Raw genomic sequence first — 6,758 nt, 5'->3', positions numbered from 1 at the left:
TGCTTGAGCCTAGGAGTTTGAGATTGCTGTGTCTAGGCTGAGGCCATGGCACTCTAGCCTGGGCAACAGAGTTAGACTATGAATGAATGAATGAATGAATGAAACAAGCTACCTACTTCCAAACCATTGAATGTGGTCTCTATCTGCCAGGGGTCTTGAGCTACAAGCACTAGAAGCCAGATTTTCCTCATTTAGAAGATGAATTTATTGGCCAATACTGAGGGTTGAAGGTGCAGGCTGCAGGCAGAATGGGAGTCAGGGTAGTTCTGTGGGCCTAGACAGTAAAGCCTGAGGCCAAATCTCTTCAGGGTGCCATGGGGATGAGTGAACCAGCTGCAGCCAGTAACCTTTCCTCACTCAGTACACAAAAGAGTTTCAGGGAAATTTAGGGAGAGAAAGTAGACTGGACAAGGTGCTAATGCTCTTTCATACTCACTCAGTTAATATTGTTGGGCACCTGCTATGTGCTAAGCACTATTCCAGGCACTGAGATTCAGTCTATCTGGGGAAAGATAGACACCATGAGAGAAACCAGTAAGATAATTTCTGGTTGATAATAAGACAAAGAGCCCCATGGAGATTGTATCCCATAAGGAAAAGTAAGTTCTCAGGAAAAAACAGAGGCAATTGAATAGTGGGTGCCCAAACATAGCAAATATCCACAAGAGGCATCCTGCCATTTTTGGCCCATTCTTGCCCACAGGGTGGTAGTAAGGATTCAGAGTCTGGAATCAAAGATAGGATAGCTTCAGCCACTTCCTCATCATGGCTGGGGAACAAGTCACTTAACCTCTCCAAGCCTGCAAAGTGAGGATGCCCATTCTTCCCTTGTGGGGTTGCTGAGGTCAAATGAGGTCATGCACATGGTTCGTGGCACACAGTGAACACCGAGTACTCCCCAAACCAAAAACTTCATCACATCCTGGTGTGCATATATGTGTACACAGCGGGTTGCCAAAGCTGACTGCCAGCTTCCTCAAGGCTGGGGCTGTGCCTGCCGCACCCTCCAGTGTATTCAGTTATACTTTTAGCTATATTTGTTCTACCCTTCTAGGTAGGGTTTACTAAGATATCCAGTCATAGAGCCCTGCTTCTAGACAGCGTCCAACTCAGAGCCAAGCCCTGCTTCCTGGAACCCTTGCCCAAACCACCTAACTAACAAAACCCAAAAATAAGCCCTTTCAGACCCTTAATCTGGACGCACCCCATAGCTCCCCAGGATGCGCATATTATCTCATTGCAAAAAGACAAATCTCATTGTGTTCAACCATAGGTGTGTTCCTGGTAGTGTCTAGCTAGGGGACACTTTGCTCAATAAACCCAAAAATGTCTCCCTGAACAAAATGTTTATAGTCACCTCAGGTGGGAGAGCTGGAACTGGCTCCTCATGCAGCTGGGAACAGCACTGGGAACTGAGGGACAAAGCAGGTGAAGCAGGATGACTTGGGATAGGAGGTGTCACATCATTTCTCACTGGCTTTACTCTTTTTTTTTTTTTTTTTTGGAGACAAGAGTCTCAAGCTGTTGCCCTGGGTAGAGTGCCACAGCATCACAGCTCACAGCAACCTCAAACTCTTGGGCTTAAACGAGTCTCTCGCCTCAGCCTCCCAAGTAGCTGGGACTCTAGGTACCCACCACAACACCCAACTATTTTTTGGTTGCAGTTGTCATTTTTGCTTAACAGACCTGGGCCAGTTTCAAACTCGCCACCCTAGGTGTAGCCGGGTGTGGCCGGCGCCCTTGCTGACTGAGCTACGGGCACAGCCAACTCTATGCCAACTCTATGTGCTTTAATGCAAAATGTAATTACAGATTCTGAATTATGATGGTGAGCTCGTCAGGACTGACTAATTAGTCAGTTTTATAAATATTTGCTTCTCAAAGATGCTATAACCCTGATGTGTCTACTCAAAGCTCTGAGAAATTCCTCTCCTGCTAGGTAGTTTTCCTAAGGGTTGTGGGGCTGGGATCCCAACTTTGAGGGCTCTTTTGGAGAAATAGTGTGGCAACTCTCAGGTGTCCTGGAGACCGCAGCTGGCTTTGAGATCTGTAAAGGCTCTGCCTAGAAGTCCAGAAATGTTGAAACCATGCCACTTGTTCCACTACCCCATTAGAGGCCATGGCAGACATTAATAATGGATTACCAATTCCTTCCTGGAATCTGGACCCAGCTTCAGGCTCCTCTACACAGCCACTAGGCACTCACTTGGAAAAGGCATCTCTCAGCAGAGTAGAGGGGGAAAGAAACTGGATTATGTTAACAAAGGCTGGATTGAGTGCTGGTTTTGTTTGTTGACTGGCACACGGGTTCATCATTATACTCACTGCGGTGCTAGCTTGTACAGGGAAAATTAGGGTGATAATCCAGAATGAAAATCTATATGACATAGTAAATATGAAAGTTCTTTGTCTCCTCTCAACCTCTGTGCAAGATAAAGATGCAGCAACCAACAGAGGAGAAAGAGGGTGCCAACATCCTCAACAGTTGCGTGAAAAGCACATTTGGTTTTCCCCCTGGGGACACCTCAGTGGGGCCAGGATCATTTTTCTTCCCTTCTGTGTTGCCCTAGAATGGAATCCAAGTGTCTGCATCCCACTGGACTCCAAACGGCCAGCTGTCTCCAACAGAAGACAGCGTGTGCCTGTTCTCTAGGCTTCTAGACTTTGGAGGAGCCCCACGGCTTTGGCTACTGGAGGCCCTCCTCCTCATGGGTTGGAGGTGAGAACGTGGGGGATCTCTCTTGTCTCCAACCACCCCAAGGGAGGTCGATGATTTGTTACAGGCAGAGAAACCTCTGCCAATTTCTTTTTTTTTTTCATTCAAGTATGTAACACAAATAACCCTTGGTGATATTCAGCCCAAATTCATTGTAGAAAAATTAGGAAATCCAGATAGACAGGCTAGTTCTAGTGGCTCATGCCTGTAATCTCAGTGCTTCGGGAATCTGAGATGGGAGGATCACTTGAGGCCAGGTGTTTGAGACCAGCCTGGTGACAAAGGGAGACCCCCCCATCTCTAATTTAAAAATTAGTCAAGTATGGTTGTGTGCACCTATTGTCCCAGCTACTTGGGAGGCTGAGGCAGAGGATCACTTGAGCCCAAGAATTCAAGGCTGTAGTAAGCTATGATCTCACCACTGCACGTCAGCCTGGGCAACAGAGTGAGAACCTGTTTCTAAAAAAGAGAGAGAAAAGAGAGGAGAGAGAAGAGAGGACAATAGAGGAGGGGAGGGGAGAGGAGAGCAGAGCAGAGGAGAGAGAAGCGGGAAGAGGGAAGAGAGAAATAAAATACCGGCAAATAAGAATGAACATTAAAACCACCTATAATTCCAAAACTTAGAGGTAACTTAGAGGTACCATATAGAATGGATCCTCATATTTTTTCTGTAGTATATATGCACACATTTATATTTCTTTGACAGGATTTAGATGGTTCCATACATAACATTTTGTAATTTAGGATTTTCATTGTCACTTTAGATATTGAACACTTTTCCATAGTAGTAACATAGGTACTATCATTTTCAAAGGCTTCATGGTATTTCTTATAGTCTCTTAAATATTTCACTTATTTGATTATCTAGCTTCTTATTATTAAATGTTGGTTTTCAGTTTTTCACTGTAATGAGCAATGCTGCACTGAAAAAAATGCCTATGATTACACAGATGTATCTACTTGCTCCAGAGAAATTCTCAGCCTCAGAATTGCAGGACTATGAGGTACACACATTCCTAGGACTTTCGTGTGCGTTGCCAAATTGCCCTTCTGGAAGATCCTACCAACCTCCACTCCCCTCAGCAGCGGAGAGTCAATGTTTTTCTCTCCCTGCTGAAGACGGCAGGTGGAGAGCCACAGGCTCAGAACTCTCTCCAGCTGCTGGAATCCTGCAGCTGAACCCCCAGGGCTATAGATGTAGAGTTCCTTCCCCCCCATCTCCTGGCTCAAAGCAGCTGAAGCAAGTCCATGGCTGGGCCAGGATAGGATCCTGAGGACACTTAGCGCGGCCACTCACGGACCCCAGCCTCCTCCCTTTCCATGTGCACGCCTGGATGTCTTTTCTCAAGGCCTGTGGCTCGCACTTGGTGGCAGGACGGAGCTTCTGAGTTATAGCGAAACTTATTTCCCTCTACAGCTCCTACAGAGTTAACAGATGTATGCACGTCTGAGGCAGTCATGCGGCAAGAGACTTTGGGGCCAATCCTTTCTGTTTTGACAGTGTGTAATCGAGGTGAAGGCATAAATTTTATAAACAAGAATAAACGACCCTTAGCAACATATGTCTGCTTGACCCTTCCAAGGTGATTGTAAATAAAGGTACCTGCTGGCTGAAGAGAGATGTGGGCATTGCAGATGGCCAGTGACAAGGACCAAAGGACTGGTGCCTTGGGAACTTACCTTGGGAGTCATTTCTGTGGGGATGGTGGCAGGAGAGGTCACCTTACAACCACCAGGTCCTGAGTCAGCTGAACAACTTTGTGGCATTCATCCAGGGTGCTTTCATCCTGTGCCACCCTGAACTGGCACCCGTTTCTCACTCTTCCTCTGAGAGGCTCCTCATAGCCACAGCAACCAGGGTACTGCCCCACTTAATTGCCAGTCACGCCCCATCACCAGCTGTGCCAATTTGGTCTACCCCATGGGAATCCAAAGACCGGGATCCTTATCCTGGCTCTGCTGCTGCTCATAGGGAGACCTTGGTAGTGGGACTTCCCCTGGAGAGGTCAGAACATGCCAGAGGTAGACAGATCCACATTCAAATCAAATCTAAGTTTGGTCATACCTGACTCCAGCCAGGGCACCATCTCCTGTGCCTCAGTTTCTGAGTCTCTAAAACAAAGATACCAGTGTCTACTTGGTATGGCCATGATGGGGAATATATGCTAAGTGCACAAGGAGGGTGCTCTCAAGGTCAGCTATGATGAAGAGGTTTAAAAAGTACTGCATGGGTGGCACCCATAGTTCAGTCAACAGGGCGCCAGCCACATACACTGAGGGTGGCAGGTTCGGACCCGGCCCTGGCCAGCTAAACGACAACTGCAACAACAACAAAAAATAGCCAGGCGTTGTGGTGGGTGCCTGTAGTCCCAGTTACTTGGGAGGCTGAGGCAAGAGAATCGCTTAAGCCCAAGAGTTTGAGGCTTCTATGAACCGTGACGCCACAGCACTCTACCCAGGGCGACAGCTTGAGACTCTGTCTCAAAAAAAAAAAAAAAAAAGTACTGCATGTAAGAAGAGCAAGATCAATGTCAGCTGTTTATAATGATATCATTATATCATCACCCTGTAGATGCTGTGTGACTTTAAGCCTCAGTTTCCTCAAGTGTGAAATGGGAGGATAAATGTACACCTCATAGGGTTCTGAAAAATAAAAGACACACAAAAAAAAAACAGCTGGTGTTGTGGTACGATGAGCTCAGTGTTGAGTAAATGCCAGCCATGGTGTTTGGAAATATAAAGCCATCTCCTAGATCTGTGTGACCTTGAGGAAGTCATTTCTCACTGGGCCTCAGTTTCCTCACCTGTAAGGTGAGGATAATAATACTAATAGGCTGTTGAGAGAATTAAATGAACTGTCAAATGTAAGGTTCTTAGCAAGATGCCTGGACATAACTAGTGCTCAATTTGTGGTCCTTATTAATATTTTCTTATTACATTTTCTCTGGGCCTCAGTTTCCTCATCCATAAAATGGGGGCAGTGATCTCAGAGAAACTGTTCAGCTCTCATCATTACTCTGTTAGTCATGCTCCCTTTCACTTTGGCATCACGTTCCTGGAGCCACATGCCCCTGGTTTTGTCCAATTGTGGACAGTTACTCCTGCAGATCACCTGTCTCCCCAACGCACTCAGAGGTGTTGCTAAGTGGCTCTTGCTTTATCTGGGCCTTACCTATGAGAAAGTGCTTTGAAAAGGGTAAAACATTAAAAAAAGAAAAAAAAAGAAAAGGGTAAAACATGACTCAATAATAGTTTTTTTTTTTTTTTAGTTGCTACCAAGTGCCAGGCGCATGGATGTATTCCCTGAACCCTTAGAAGTTGGTATTATCATTCCCAGTTATAAAAGATGAAGACTGAAGGTTAAAGTGCTTAAACCATTTGCTCAAAATGACTCTGCCAGGAAGTGGTAAAGCTGGAATTTGAATTCAAATAATAATTATTATTATTACAATTATAATAATGGCAGCTAACATTTGTCAGGGGGCAATATTACCCTTTTTAATACTATCTCATTAAATTCTCCCAATGACCCTACAGAGTAAACATTATTATTTCCATTTTATAGATTAAGAAGCAAGTCTGAGAGAGCTAGAATGACTTGCTCAGAGTCACGAAGCTAGGAATACAGAGCTGGTCTCAAGCCTGAGGGTGTCTGCCTATAACCAGTGCCCCAGCCAGGTGTCTCACAGGCCTTCATTGTCCTGTACAGTCTTGTAAGCATCAATGGTTACCCGGCAGCCACTCTCGGCCAGCCCCAGATGTGCGTCCTCACACTTTAGGGCTGGGGCTATGAGCCCCCCAAGAGGCTGCTGGAGAAGGCAGACTTTGTGAACCTGACTTGGCTCCTGAACAGGGGGTTGCACAGGTTCTCTCCCTTGGCTATCATAGCTTCTCTAAGAACAGGGATTATGACCGAGGGTTTCCTTGGACTTCCTAAGATTGCATGCAGACCCGTGAGCATGTGTCTGCCCATCTGTCTAGAGAGAGTGTCCACAAGGCTTTCATGGGAATTACAAAGGTAAAAAGCCATGATTTGAGAAGT

This window comes from Nycticebus coucang, chromosome 4 (assembly GCF_027406575.1).
Source record: "Nycticebus coucang isolate mNycCou1 chromosome 4, mNycCou1.pri, whole genome shotgun sequence".
Taxonomy (NCBI): Eukaryota; Metazoa; Chordata; class Mammalia; order Primates; family Lorisidae; genus Nycticebus; species Nycticebus coucang.
This window is presented reverse-complemented; position numbering follows the sequence as displayed.